This window comes from Psammomys obesus, unplaced genomic scaffold (genome assembly GCF_907164565.1).
Source record: "Psammomys obesus unplaced genomic scaffold, mPsaObe1.curated_primary_1811, whole genome shotgun sequence".
Taxonomy (NCBI): domain Eukaryota; kingdom Metazoa; phylum Chordata; class Mammalia; order Rodentia; family Muridae; genus Psammomys; species Psammomys obesus.
In genome coordinates this window covers 4,712,565-4,727,937 of record NW_026590767.1, presented here as the reverse complement: position 1 = coordinate 4,727,937, position 15,373 = coordinate 4,712,565, and positions in this window count along the sequence as shown.

The following is a 15,373-nucleotide window of genomic DNA, read 5'->3' as shown; positions in this document are numbered from 1 at the left end:
ATGGCTTCCTCAGCCTGCTCTCTTCCAGAACCCAGGGCCACCCACCCACGGATGGCACCACCCACAATGAATTGGGCCCTCTCCCCCTGATCACTAATTAAGAAAATGCCCTACAGCCTGATCTTATGAAGGCATTTTCTGAATTGAGGTTGCCTCCTATCAAATGACCTCAGGTTGTGCCAAGTTGACATAAAGCTGGCCAGAACACAGGGTCTTCAGTTCCTCTTAGTGGGCAGAATTAAGAAATGTGTGTACTGGAAGAGGGAGAAAACGGGAAACAGGACAAGAGCCTACAACAGAGGGCCTCTGAAAGGCTCTACCCTGCAGGGTATCAAAGCAGATGCTGAGATTTATGGCCAAACTTTGGACAGAGTGCAGGGAATCTTATGAAAGAAGGGGTAGATAGAAAGACCTGGAGGGGACAGGAGCTCGACAAGGAGAGCAACAGAACCAAAAAAATCTGGGCACAAGGGTCTTTTCTGAGACTGATACTCCAAACAAGGACCATTCATGGAGATAACCTAGAACCCCTGCACAGATGTAACCCATGGCAGCTCAGTATCCAATTGCTTCCCTAGTAAGGGGAACAGGGATTGTCTTTGATGTGAACTCAGTGGCTGGCTCTTTGATCACCTCCCCCTGATGGGTCAGCAGCCTGACCAGGCCACAGAGGAAGACAATGCAGCCAGTCCTGATAAGACCTGATTGGTTAGAGTCAGATGGAAGGGGAGGAGGACCTCCCCTGTCAGTGAACTTGGAGAGGGGCATGGGTGGAGAAGAAGGAGGAAAGGTGGGATTGGGAGGGAATGAGGAAGGGGGCTACAGCTGGGATACAAAGTGAATAAACTGCAATTAATATAAAAATAAAAATTTTAAAAGAAATATGTGTACAACATACACACATACACACAGAGAGTGACAGAGACAGAGACAGAAACAGAGGAAGATTATATACATATATGTTAAATTATAATATATACATATATGTGCATATAACCATGTATTCACACCAACACTCACAAGGCTTGAGCTCTTTGGTTTTCTGTAGTTGTGACTCTCCCCTTGGGCTTCTACTATCCATGAAACAAAGTGTTTACTTAGTCATAACCCCATGTGAATGCTCTCCTCACTCATGGAGGATCAAGCCTGCTCCCTTAGCCACCTCCACACACCCTTATGCACCCGAGAAGATGTCTTTCTGCTGCAGCATCCTTCACAGAGCAGCTACTCTCCTGAGCGTAGTTATCTCCCTCAGCCAGACGCCAGCCTCCTACTCCAGGCCAGTGGAGCGCCACCTTCCCCTAGCCCCTGTACCATGCTGAACAAGCAGCGGGCCTAAGAAGGCGATTGCCGCCAACCACTTCACAACCCATACTGCTTAGCACAGCGCTTCTCCACCTTCCTACTGTTGTCACCCTCGCGTTTTGGGTGACCCCCAACTGTAAAATTATTTTTTTGTTGCTACTTCATAACTCTAATTTGCTACTGTTGTGCATCTTACCATCTGAGATGCACAACATCTCTGAAATGGTCATCTGACCCCTCAAAGGGGTTGTGACCCACAGCTTGAAAACTGATGGCTTAGTAAGACGGTACGTAAGTGGCCTCTCTTGACTCAGACAGTGGAGGAGAGTGGCGGTAAAGCCATGGCTCGAGGGGGACAAGCAGCTCTCCTGCTCTGCCTGGCTAGCCTGGATGAAACCTTCCAGGCCACTGACAGAACTGTGAGGGCCGGCTGCTCCCACACACCGAGAAGCCCAGCAGAAGGCTTCTGTAGCTGGCTGGCTTCATCTTGTTTCCAACATCTCACATCTTCCACCCCTGTGAGCCACGCTTCCTCAAGTCCAGCTCTCAACAGAACTTTCTGGCACAGCTCCCACGGGAGGGGATAAAGTGCACCCTCTGGGTGCTTCCCGCCATCTTCTGTGTGCCACAGGGAGACGAGGGAACAGAGAAGGCCCTGTGGGAGCATTCCTTTGACTACAGAGCCAGTGTTTCCAGAGTGAGACGTGTCATTGAATCTTGCCATGGACTGCCTGAAGGTAAAGCTGAGAGAATGTAATGTATCAGGAAAGGTAATCAGGAGATCGTTTGGGCGGCTAACTCATCCCATCTATTGGACATTGTTAAAAGCATCGTCTGTGCTTATAAACATTTAATATCTTATACTAATTGTTATTTTATATGTATAGTAAAGATGATTTATTTGCTTTGTCTTATATCTAACAGGCCTGGGCTGCCGGGGGTTTTGGCTCCATGGTGTTCTGGAAGGATGTCTTTTCTCAGCTCTCTGCCTGTTTCACCCCAGCAGCAACGAGGTGGTCAGGAAGAGAGAAGCTGCTCTGGGGATGTGAAACACTGTGAGCGTTTTCTGGCATAGGTTCTGATTGGCTCAGCTCATGAGACCCAAGGTGTGAGCCTGTCTAAGTTTGCAGGTTTCAGCTTCTCACGATCATCTTTTATTTTGGTAACACTCTCACTAACACCGTCTCCAGACGACGGCAGAGCTGGTTGGGGCTGAGACACTCCCATACGACCAGAACATTCCAGTAACGCCAAGACTAGTGCTCCCAGAGCATTTAGACACCGTTAAAAATCCCGGCAAAATACAGATAACAGGGCACACACACCCTCCCTTTAAAGGCTTGTTTTTTTAAAAGTTGCTCAAATCTGCATCCCTAAAGCTTTTGTTTTTATTTCTTTCTGTCAGTTTCAAAAGCTTATTTAACCTGTATGCCAGCGGGGAAGCAATGCCTGAGGCACCGCTGCTGGCATCAACAAGACATTCTTCCTTTTCCTCAGGGACCCACCTGACTGTAGGAAACGGAGAGAACTCACATGTTTGGACAATCCAAACTGGAACACACATGCCCAGATTCTGCAAATCTTAACCCAAGCCCATGCCTCCTGCTGATGTTTTTGTCCACCTCAGTGGAGGCCCTGCTCCCCAACTCGGAGGACACCCTCTTTCTGAAGCCTTCCAAGAGGCCCTCATGGCTTCAGACAGAGAACGGCACTGTTCCTGGCCGTGTGCCCTCGCCTTAGATCTTTCTGGGCAATTCCCAGTTCTTTGAAGCTGGTACTGAACTGAGTGCCGGCTGAGTAGGCGTTAAATAGAGAGGAGAGAGTCAAACAGAAGGGCAGCGCTTACGAGCTCAGGGCAAGGTGATCGCGGCAGGTGTGCAATTACAAAAGTATTGTTCATCAGCTTGAGGCTGGCGCTGGGGTTACCGAGGCCAGTGGAAGGAAACATCCAGGCAAGTACGGTGGGTGGCACTTTCAAATACCCATGTGTTTCTTGGCTTAAGTATTCTTAGAGTCTTCTAAAACCTCTGCGGCTTGGAGAGCCCTGGGAAGAGCTAGAGACGTTTCAGATACAAAACTCAACCTGGGTGATGAGATCTAAAAACATGAAGATAAGATCTTAATGATTTTTTTGTTTCTTTGTTTTTGAGACATTGTTTCATGTAGCCCAGGCTGGCCTCAAACTTGCTTTGTAGCCAAGGATAGTCGTAAAAACTTCTTGATCCTCCTGCTTCCGCTTCCGGAGTGCTGAAATCACAGGCCCAATTTATGTGATGCTAAGGATCCAACGCCGGGCTTCAGGCATGCTAGGCAAACACCCTACTAACTGAGCTGCATCCCCAGCCCCAAAGCTCAGATCTTTAACAGAGAAAAGGTCATATTTATTGCAGACAGAAACAGAAAAACCAGCACAAGAAAGACAGAAAGCCCTGGACGGCATCTCCACACACAGGCAGCCAGGCACTCCTCCAGCCCTCCCTATTGAACCCTGAGATGTTGGTGACATGTACACAGGTCACGCCATCAGTTAAACCGTGCCCGCTCTCTGAGGCCTGCTCGGTCTGATTCATTGTGATGGTGGGGCTCCATTTCCTCGCCTCTCGATTGCGGAGTGGGTCTCGGCCTCTGGCTTCATTTCACGGAGCCTGCCTTGGAGGCTCTCCAGCCCATCCCCTCCCAGCTTTCAAAAGAACTGGGCTGAGAGGGCAAACCGGGACCAGGAAAATCTTTCTGGAACTTCTTTGGCGACAAGCCTAAAAGGCCATTAAAGCTAAAAGCCATGTAATGTTTTTCTGCTGGGTAAAGAATGGAGTAGGGCCTGGTTCCACTTAGGAAGTAAGGTTTCTGTTCTTGTGGGAAGTTTGTGGTTGAAACAAGCCATTTTGTGTTTTTACGTTAAAACGATTTCCTCAGCTGTGCTAGGTGAATAAATAATGGGGTTTCATTATGACAGAAACCGGCATTTTTGTCCACACAAGAAACAACAGGCAAAGCACATCCACAGCAGGTATTGGAAGCACTAACTTTTCCTCTAACAAATGCTAGAGAATGAAAACATCTGGTAAAGGTCACGTTCATGTTCCTAGCTAAGGACAGTGTTCATCTGGCTTCTCGGCTGAGGAAGGACAGTTTCCCAGCTACTTGGACAGGAAGCAAAAGTTGTTTCGTGGCAGCTGTACGCACAGCTCTTAAACAACGGCCCTGATGTGCATTCCCCCTCTGTTCTGAGCCACTGGGGGCAGAGGGGACGGGTTCATCTGTGCCAGATAAAGGGTGACAGACAGAGAGGGAAAGAAAATGCTGCTCCAGCCCCGAGAAGACAGACAGGAAAACTCTCCTAAATTAAAACAGGTTTGTTTTTGTTATTTTTGCTTTGGAGATTTTTTTTTTTTTTTTTTTTTTTGCTTTTGCTTTTGTTTTTTGACAGACGTTTCATTTGTCTTTTATACATGTGCGTGCCCCCGCGCGCGCACACACTGAAAAAATGGCTTTTGGAGGAAAAAGAAAATGTTGACAACATACCATAGATCTCAAATTGTGCACACACTTGAGAGGAGTGGAAAGCCTGGCAAAGACATTCCAGAGAGGTTGACTTCATTGAGACAGACACAGCAAGTGACATTCACGAAGGAGAGTGAACACCTTAGCCTATTATCACTTCCAGCCTGGCCTCCACAGGTCCTCCTCTGACCCCCGACTCTCTGCGTTAGGGTCATCAGCATGCCCAGAGGCCTGGTTTGACTGCCCACCAGTGTGCCCTGGCCTCTGGGCACACAGCAGCACTCCTTCACCCTCGCACAAAGCAGACGTCATCCAGTTGACCAGCACAGGTGACATAATCCTTCCTGCTTCTAGCCAGCTGATTTCTTTAGAGCCTCACGTTTCCTCCTCATGCAGAGGCTCTGCCTCTTCTGGGTGCTTCCGACCAGAGAGGAGATGTTCGCTTACAACAGCTATCGTCAACTCTAGCCCGCTCTGCCTGCCTCACCAGCTGCTGCTAGGGGATGGATACAAACAAACAAATGAAAATCCCTGTCTACCTCCCTCCCCTTGATTTGACATGGTCCTTCTAGCTGAGCTCTCCTGTTTGTTATACTCTGAGTCCTCATCATAGACCTCCACTGTTACAGACAACTGTATTTTCCAGCTGCCAGGATCATTCTTTTACATAAGGTTTGTGGCATCTCACCCTTTACACAATACTCCAGAAACTTTATTTTAAACTGTATGAAAAGAAGGCCGATGGTTTAGTGGGCAGAGCAGAGTGCTGCCAGCAAGATGGCCCAGTGGATAAAGCATTTCCTGTGAATAGCTGATGACCTGAAGAGTTTGATCCCTGAAGACCACTTAAGAGTGTAAGAAACGTGCTGACTCAACAAAGTTGTCCTCTGACCTCTGCATGCCTGCCATGACACAAGCAGACCCCCCCCACCATGCACAACAACAGTGGATAAATTAATTATAAAATAAAATGTTATAATTAAAATTTTAGCTACATAGGAAATAATTACAGCAAAGTGATAGCACTGAACGTGTTTGGTTTTCGTTTTGTTTTTAAACTCAGTTTTATTGGGGCTCTAAGTTTTATCGGGCCGTGCATACACTGTGGGGGTGTATGCGAAGTGGGGAGCATGGTTCTTCCCCTCTGAAAGAAAAGAAAGGGTCAGAATGTAAGGCTTTAGCTGAGCCTATGCTTAAGAGACATGATCTCGAAGGGAAAGCAGGGAGCAGGAAATAAAAACATCTTACTCTGGCTTGCGGAAGGGGAAAACAAGCTCTTCTAGGATTAGCATTAAAAGGTCCTCCTGTTCCTTGTCTCTGTGGAAAATGACCCTCCTTACGCCATGGTCCCAGGCAGTCACAAAAAGAAACTTTGTCAATAGCTCTCCATGACATATCTTATTAAGATTTGGGAAAGACAAGCATTTTCTTGAATTCCAGAATACTTTTGCTAATTACTGGCTGCTTGAAATCATGGGGCCAAATACACCCAGTATGAGCATTTCACAGTGGTCAGTGCAGACACGCTGTTCTCATTGGGCAGGACCAACATGGATTGCCACGCCAGCCTTTCCTTTTTAGTTTGGAATGTTTAGTGAGCACACTGTATGTGTGCTCACTCTGGAGTACATTGGAACTTCACAGTAAGCAATAGCAGCTCACGGACTCCCTCCAATGGAGCTTAGGGCACAGTGGAGAATAAACAATGACACCCTGAAAGACAGACCTACTGGGGGTGGGCGAGGATATACGGAAGCATGGGCTAGCCCAGCCCTGGGGACCAAGGAAGGCCTCCAGACAGTAGGGACACCTAGGTTGACAACTGAAGGCATAGATAAATGAACCAGACATAAAAGAAGATGGCAGTGAGGGGGAAAGTTCAGGTCAAGGGTGCTAACATGTGCCGAAAGTACAGGATGACGGAAAACACCAGGAGCATCAAGTGAAAACGTTTCAGGCTGATAGCAAAAACAGAAGCAGCGGAAGGATGACCGGAAAGAGGTTAAACTCAGGCCCCTTTTCGAATATCAATCATGTGCTGGAGAGATGAGGTTGCTCTACACTCTGGCTAGTTCACAGGGCCAGACTCAACACAAAGACGCTGACTACAGATTAAATGATGACTGTTATCTGTGACTTAGTCTCTAGGCCACGCCCGCCAGAGGCAGTGTATGAGGTTCTACCGCCGCTTTCCCTTTAGATCTTCCACAAACCCTACGAGGCGCTCTCAGAGAAAACCTGAGCAGACCAGTTAAACGAGTGAGCTCAAGATCATCATTCCAAAAGCCCCGAGCTTCTGGCCCCAACCTCCACTGGCTTCCTTGTCACAACCGTGTCACACAGAACACGCAGGCCATCGCTGCAGGCATTTAACCTCTGTCTTGGGAAGCTCCAGAGCAGTGGGTTCTCAGTCTCCCAAACACTGCAGCTCATTAATACAATTCCTCATGTTGTGGTGACCCCCCAACCCTAAAATTATTTTCCTCGCTACATCATAACTTTAATTTTGCTACTGCTGTGAATCGCGATGTAGATACCTGTGCTTTCTGATGGTCTTAGGTAAGTCCCGTGAGACAGTTGTTTGGCCCCCAAAGGGGTCACAACCCACAGGGTGGGTAAGAGCTGCTGCTGTAGAGGATTCACATATTGCTAGGAACCACTCACCCTCTGAAGGTTTTCAGTTAGAGGATTTGGGCATTCGATGACTTTTCAACAGTAGAATTTGTAAAAGGAAACCACCCTGTTCATCTTGAAGCAGCTTTGTTGCTTCTTGTGCAAGGAACAGGTGGTGTCCCCTTAAGAGACCCATCGTAGGTGTCTATCATTGTAGAAACACGGGGTGGGCTGGGCCTGAAGAGAGAAGCCTGGTGAGATGGCCATAACTAGGGCAGTGTAGCCCTTCAATAAAAACATGCATCTTTCACAGACATCTGCTTTAGCTAAAGCTGCCTTGGGCAGTATTAAATTATGTATTCAGCTCTTAAACTATCACAGATTCCTGTTTTGAGAACATGACCGTGAGAAAATCTTGCACCATTGGCAGAAACAAATGGTTCTGTTCTTTTTTTTTTTTTTTTTTTGCATTAAATTTTTTGGTGGCCCTGCATCATCTTCATTCTCCATCTTCTCTCGAATTAAAGGACACTGAGGGGGACCACAAGGGTTAGAATGCAGAGGAACTCATCCCTTCCATTATTGACTCATTGAGAAAGAGAATTAAAAAGTACCTCGTTTGCTTACCGTTCAGCGAGGGGAATCCAAATAAATAACAATAAATTACACGATGAATCAGAGACGGTGAAGCCTGGGAGGACTTCTCCCTACAGCCTGGAAATTGCCTTTCATTTATAATGAAGCGTTCCTCCCAAGATCTCAAATCATTATCCTGTTGATACCTACACTGAGCAGGAGTGTTCCCGGCCCCATGACAGCATTTTTCTGAAAACAGGAAGATTCACACACTTTTAGCGTGATGTCACCTGTGAATTATTAAAAGAGAAGTTGGTTGAAGAGAGTGGGGCGTTTGCTCCAGTCTCATCAACCCTGACCTATAACTCAGTATTCACTGACCCTTGCTCTCCCAAATGTTCCCTAATTCTTCTCAGGAAAAGGAGGATGTGAGGGAAGCCTCAGAAAAAGGCATATGATAATTATAATAGCAATAATAATAATTAATAAATAAATTTTGCAACTTCGGGAGCTAGGACCACCAGTAGTGTTATCCCTGAAGACATGGTCAATATCTTCATGTTTAATCCCCAGAAGCCAGAACAGTATCTGGTACAACATTCGCTGTGGACTGCTCACTAGGCATCCCCAAATATGACTATAGAATTGTTTGTCCTTTTTTTTTTTTTTAAATCTGCAGTCCCCCAACAGAACCAGGAAATCCAAAGAGTTTTGTTATTGTCATCGACATCGTTGTCATCATCAACCATCTTTACAGATGGACATGTAGATGGCTAAGAAACCCTAACCCATAATGTCAAATAAAATCTTCAAGTTCCTTCCCAGAGCCTGTTCTGTCCCTTCCCTGTGAGAATGAAAGGCTATGCCACAGTCACCTTGTAAACACAAAGCTAGGTCTACCATAGGCTCTTTCTCCTGTGGATGACACTTGGGACCTCTTCTTCAGAGTGCAATGGGGCAGGAAAGAGCAGACCGCTAGTGTCATGATGAGTGTTATCCTCACCCGTGTTCTGCTCAGCCAAAGTCCTTGCACTGGTCTCCACATTGCACCGGCTTCTGAGAAAGTACAGCCTGTGAGTGTCACCCCTCCTCTGCTGTTGAGCATGTCTGCCCTGGGGACTTGAAAGGAAATTTTGCCCCCATAGGCTCATAGGGAGGGGCACTATTAGGAGGCGTGGCCATGCTGGAGGAAGTGTGTGGCTGGGGGCGGGCTTTGAGGTCTCAGATACTCAAGCCAGGCACAGTGTGGCATTCTCTTCCTGCTGTCTGCTGATCCAGATGTAGAACTCTCAGCTACCCTCTAGTACCATGTCTGGTTGCCCATGCTTTCTGCCATGACAATAATGGACTAAACCTCTGAACTGTCAGCCAGCCCCACTTAAATATAAGAGTTGCTGTAGTCATGGTGTCTGTCCACAGCAATAAAACCCAGACTAAGACACCTGCTAACCTTAGCTATGCCCTCCTGGTAGTCAGCACCAGCTGTCACCCTAGGACTCCTGGGAAGTAATGTGAAGCAGGACCTCCTTGTTCCTGGGATGCCTGCCTCTTTCTGAACTGAGGAGGCTTTCTTCTAAGGCCTTCCCTGGACTTAGACATGGCCTTTTCCTGTCTTCTGCAAAGATGAGTCTGGGACTTGTCTGAACCCTGGCTAGAAATACTAACTACTTGTCACCCAGGTTGGAGAAGCCACTGTCCTTTGTGGTTTGTTCTCCCTCCTCTGGTTGCTGCTTTGGAGGTATTATGTCCAAGTTAGTGACAACCTTGGTTTGTGGCCAGCCGGAGCCCACAGCTGTGCTCCTATGTGGCTTAGATGCAACTGAAAAGGATCAAGGGTTTTGCAGATGGTGTAAAAAGACTGCAGCCAAGTAGGAAGGCTGGATGGGGGAGACAGACTCACTGCCAAGAAGCCTGCAGAAAGTAGGATGACCCGGGAAGGCAGTTACAAACATCAAGAAGCCCACTGTTCTCCCATTCATGGACCAGCTGGCTTAGAACATGACAAAGTGGAAAGGTGGAAAGGGAGCTAATTTTGTTGAAGGTCAAGAACACCATCATGAGGCCTGACCTCACAATAGGCATCCCCGGTATGTCCATCCCAGGAGGAGCAAATTCACCTGGTGGAGGAGGTAGTATCTGCCTCTGAGCCAATGAAGGCGGGATAGGAAAGATAGGGGTTTGGGAGTGCCCAGGAGGTGATGGTCATCAGCACTGTAGAGCTGTGCCCCTCTGCACCCCACAGTGGTTCCACGAATTTTAAGAATCACCATCCCACTTTTCCATGAGCCTTCACCAACCGACTTGGGTGCTCTTGCCTGAGCACTCAGCAGAAACTTGGTTCCACCTTTACTTCCCGTGTTCTACCACAGTGAGAACGGGCCAGAGCATTTTGATTTTTGATTTTTTTATCAAGATCACATGCGCATCTCCGAGAGACCCTATGCAGGACTGCGTGGTCATTGAGCTAGAACAAAGGCAAAGGCATTGAAAGATGGGCTGACAAGCAGCATGCTGAAGTTCAACCATGTAAAATTAAAAGTAAACAACAGCTTATTGGGGCCCTGGATACAGTCCCCAGCAGCACTCGTATGTGTGCGCGCGCACACTCACTCACACTCACTCACACACACTCACTCACACACACAAACTCACACATGTCTGCAAGCAGGATTCAGTTTTGTGGTTTTAAACTTGAACCCAGGGCCTTACAAATGGCCACACACACTGTACCATAAGGTACACTCCAGCGCCATGCAGTAGTTTAACTTCAGGATTCTGGTATGGTTTGAGTAATTCTCCCTTCATTGTAAGCCCTATATTCAGGACTTCATTGGCCTACGGCAGACCCTAAACTAACATGCACCAACTGAAGCAGTATTATCTTGGCCTAAACTAAACAAAGAAAGCTACAGACTCAACTGAGGTTCAGGGAACTATGCTTTATTGTTTACAAAGTGCTGAGCCATTAGCTGCCTCCATTAGACCGGAATAGTTTGAGGGGCTTCGCAAGAGGTCCACACACACAGAAACAGCCATCTCCAGAGAGCCGCCTGTGTTACTGAGCTCAGTGTGGAAGCCGCCTCATTCTCCCATCGTCTCTTTCTGGGAAATCATTCCACATTATGACTGTTTGTGACTACAATGTATTTCCAAGGCACAGCGTTACCATCAGGGCTGGCTTCCTCTGTGTCCGGGCCTCGGAATTAACATCCGAAATATGCCTTCGGGCACATTACGTACAATTAGGAAGTCTTCTTGAGTGGCTCATTTTTTTTTTTTCCAAATATGTAATTTTGGCCAAATGATATTAAGGGATTTAAAAAAAGATATCATTCCATTAGCTGAAATTATTACTATTTTAATTTGCCCACAAAGCCTTTATTTCAAGTATCATTTCTTATAACTTGCAACTCAGTGGGTATCATAATCCTGATAGAATTTGAGCTACTTGATAGCCTGTGACATTTCAGAGGCTTCATTTCCAACAGAAAGTCAGTTTAATGAGCGCTTCTGGTGTTAACTGTGAACAGCTATTTTCCACACTCTTAAAGTACATGACTAAGCCAGGGACTTGTGCCACCTTTGTTAATGTAACACCTGGTGTTCTGTTCCTCCCCGTGCCTGACCCCAACAATCATCTTCCCGTCATGCCTCGCCAATTTGTGAAATAGATGGACTACAGAAAAAGCCTAGGAGCTGAGCCAGCCTCCTGAAATAGCAAGATTCAAGATGAGTTTCTGGAAAATTCCCCTCCAATTGCAAGACAATGAAACTTTCTCGTCGACATTTCAAGCAGCTGAGACTCTGCCAGAAAGGTATTATTTGTTGGAGAAAGTGGAATGCTTTGGAATGAAGAAAGCAAATAGCAGACAGGACAGAACTAACCACTCACTGTATTGTCCCTGTGGCTATGCCATGGTCAGCTTAGGACCCAGGTTTTATGAAATGTCCAGTGTGCACCATCCATCCTCCTTCCACCATCCACTCGAGGCCCCCCCAGCCTTCATGCCCAGCCTCCATCTTCCACGCACACCCCCTGTCCTCTATACAACAGTTCTGTGGTCCAGGCAGACTTCAAGATTCTTTTCTCCCTCTGTGGTGCTGAAGGCACGTTGCTCCATGGCAGGTTGATCCATGCCAAGGAGAGGCAGAGCAGCACTTTCTCTAAGCCCTAAACCTCACTGAGGTGGCAACGATGGCATTGCACTGGGCAGGACAATCCCAGGGACATCTGAAATGTGCTCACCTGGGCAGTGGTGGCCCATGCTTTTAATCCCAGCACTTGAAAAGCAGAGGCAGGTAGATCTCTGGGTCAGCCTGGTCTATAGAGCAAGTTCTAGGACAGCCAGGGCTACCCGGAGAAACCTTGTCTTGAAATAAACAAAGAAAGACATGTTTGTGTGTGCGTGTGTGTGTGTGTGTGTGTGTGTGTGTGTGTTTTACATGCCATATTTGATTATCATTAAAGTGGAGGGAAGGGGTTTTCTCACATTTTGACAGCGATTGTCAAAATGGCTCAGTGAGTAGAATAAGCCCAATGACCTCAGTCCAGTCTCCAGAACCTGATCAGAAAGCCTGATGTGGGGAGCTGGAGAGATGGCTCAGTGGTCAAGAGCACTGACAGCTCTTCCAGAGGACCAGAGTTCAATTCCCGGCACCCACAGAGCAACTCACAACTGTCTGTAACTCCTATTCCAGGGGAGCTGACACCTTCACTCAGACATACATGCAGTCAAAACACCGATGTACATAAAATAAAAATAAATACATTTAAAAAAAAAAAGAAAGAAAGCCTGATGTGGTTGTGAGCATGTATGGATGTGGTGGCGAGAATCTGTGGTTCTAGCACTCCCACGGGAGATGGGACAGAAAGTTTCCAGGAAGCATGTAGACCAGTGAGCTTATAGCATATAGCGTGGCAGATACCTCACCTCAAAAGAAAAGGTGGAAGAAGAGAATCAACTCCCAAAATTTGTCCTCTGACCTCCACACTGGCACCATGGTGCATGTACCTATCCTGACCCATGCACATCACACACACACACACACACACACACACACACACACACACACACTAAAAAGGATAACAGGAGCTAGGGTAATGAGTTTAGATCTCCAGCGCCCATGTAAAACCCAGGCATGACAACATGCATGTACAATCCCAGTTCTGGGGAGGCAGGGACAGGAGGGTCCCTCATCTTGCTGGCTAGCCAGCCTAGCCCATGTGAATGAGCTCCAAGTTCAGTGAGAGACTGTGTATCAAAAAATAAGGTGGAGAGTAACTGGGGACAACACCTGTAGTTAACCTCTACCCTCTACACACACACACACACACACAACATACATACACGTGAATACAAACATGCCTGTGTCAAACACACGCATTTTAAAGCAAAATAAAATTCATTGGACATCTCAAGTTATGCTAAATTCTCTTATGACATAAATATACACAAGTCCTCATCTAGAGCAAGTTCTGCTGAGGAGAGGGTTAGAAGGTAAGCATGGGCAAGCATAAAAATTCAAAATATAGGCAAGCACCTAATTGGTCTAGTACCTTATATCCCCTCAACACTTGAGTCGTCCTGCCTTCTTGCACAGTGTTGTTAAAGCAAAATAAATCATTTGATATGACTAGGTTTTAGGAAAATATGTGCGAACTGTTCGGGCAAAAAATCAGTTTGAAATGGATGAAATTTTCCATCTGAATGCTTCAATCGGGAGAGAGTGCTTCTGGGAGCGCAATGTTTTTAATCTTGTTTTAAAATAAATACCTTAATGTATAAATCACTCAATTGTAAAGCCACTTCAATTTTATTTTCCTTTAGTTTTGAGGCTTTGCTCTCTGCAGTCCCAAGTAAAAGCTCTCACAAAAAAAAAAAAAAAAAAAAAAAAAAAAAAAAAAAAAAAAAAAAAAAACCTGCTGAAAGCCACCATCATGAATGTGTAAGCACAACTATAAATTTATACAACGCTCAAGCTGTTTGGACTTTGCAAAAGTCACTAATAAAATGCAGAAGTGGGGTTTCCACTGAGCGTGTTCCCTGGCACCAGCATTACATATGTGTCTTTGATGCAGGCAGAGGATGGAAAGCTCCATGCATGTATGAGGCTGTCTGGTGGATATGACTGTTTACTAATGTCTTAATAAGTGATATGGTAATTTTGAAAACTCTTAGCATTACATTATTTGCTCTGAGTGTATGTGTGTGCATACACGTATATATGGAGTGTGTGTGTGTGTTTCTGTGTGTATACCTTCCTAAGCCAATGCACCATTCTGATTCAGCAGCATTCAAGAGGGAAAATTTCTCAGCTAATAAGACAAAATGGATCTTAAGCTGCTGCATATTAATCAAATTCATTTAAGTACGTTCAATAATTTGTGTGCATAACAGCTAGACCAGGAATGTAGAGGGTGCTGATTTTGCACAAAATACATATATTAATGAAAGCTAGAACTTCAACATGACTAATAGCTTTAAAAATATTTTCATAAAGCAAATTCTAAGGGGGTAATACTGAATAATTGTTTTAATGGAAAATAAAATAACAGTTCTACTTTGATTTTGTCTTATTTGACAAAAGCAGACAAAAAAAATTTAAATGCATAGAGAAGGTTACTAAGAAATGGTGAGCCTAAAGGATTTCAGAGAAAAGAAGGCTGTAACACTGGGGAATGGTGATATTAAAATTCCAAACTTGCCTATAAATGACTTGACCTAAATATAAGGTTGTGGTCATACATGGTCATACGTCTGTGTAGAGGGACATATGAATCTGAAGCTAGTTGGGGAAGAGTCCTTCGTTTCCTGTGTGGGGCTGCAAGGTGGGAAGGGATGTTGCAACAAAAAGTGAGCTTGCGGGTGTGTGGCTGTCTGTCTACGTGTATAAAGCCCACGGGACTGAGGAAACCAGGAGGTGGCCTCCGGGAAGGAGGTGGCGTGCTGGGTGGGCTGGTGCTGGATGGCAAGTCCTTCAAGTTCCCCTCCCTCCAGCCTCTCTGTGTGCAGAGTGCGTCTAGCAGGGCCAGGGTAGGATAGTGTAACTGAGGAGAACCAGAGGAAGGAAGGCGACAAGGGCCAGGTGGCGTGCAGGACGTGCAGATCAATTGCAGTAAAGCAACGTGTGCTCAGGGACTGTGTCCCATAGGACACTCTTCCTGTGTAATTCGGTGATGGGCAGAGAAGGCCTGAGCTAAACCTACTAAGCCTGGTGCCATCAATTATCTTATTACTCAGGACACACTTGCCATTTCTAACTTTGCTTAAGACCACTGCATCGGCACTTCCAGGCTGTGATCCACGAGGAGGAAAGAGCTGGGTTTTGCTTTCCTTCCTTCCTTCCTTCCTTCCTTCCTTCCTTCCTTCCTTCCTTC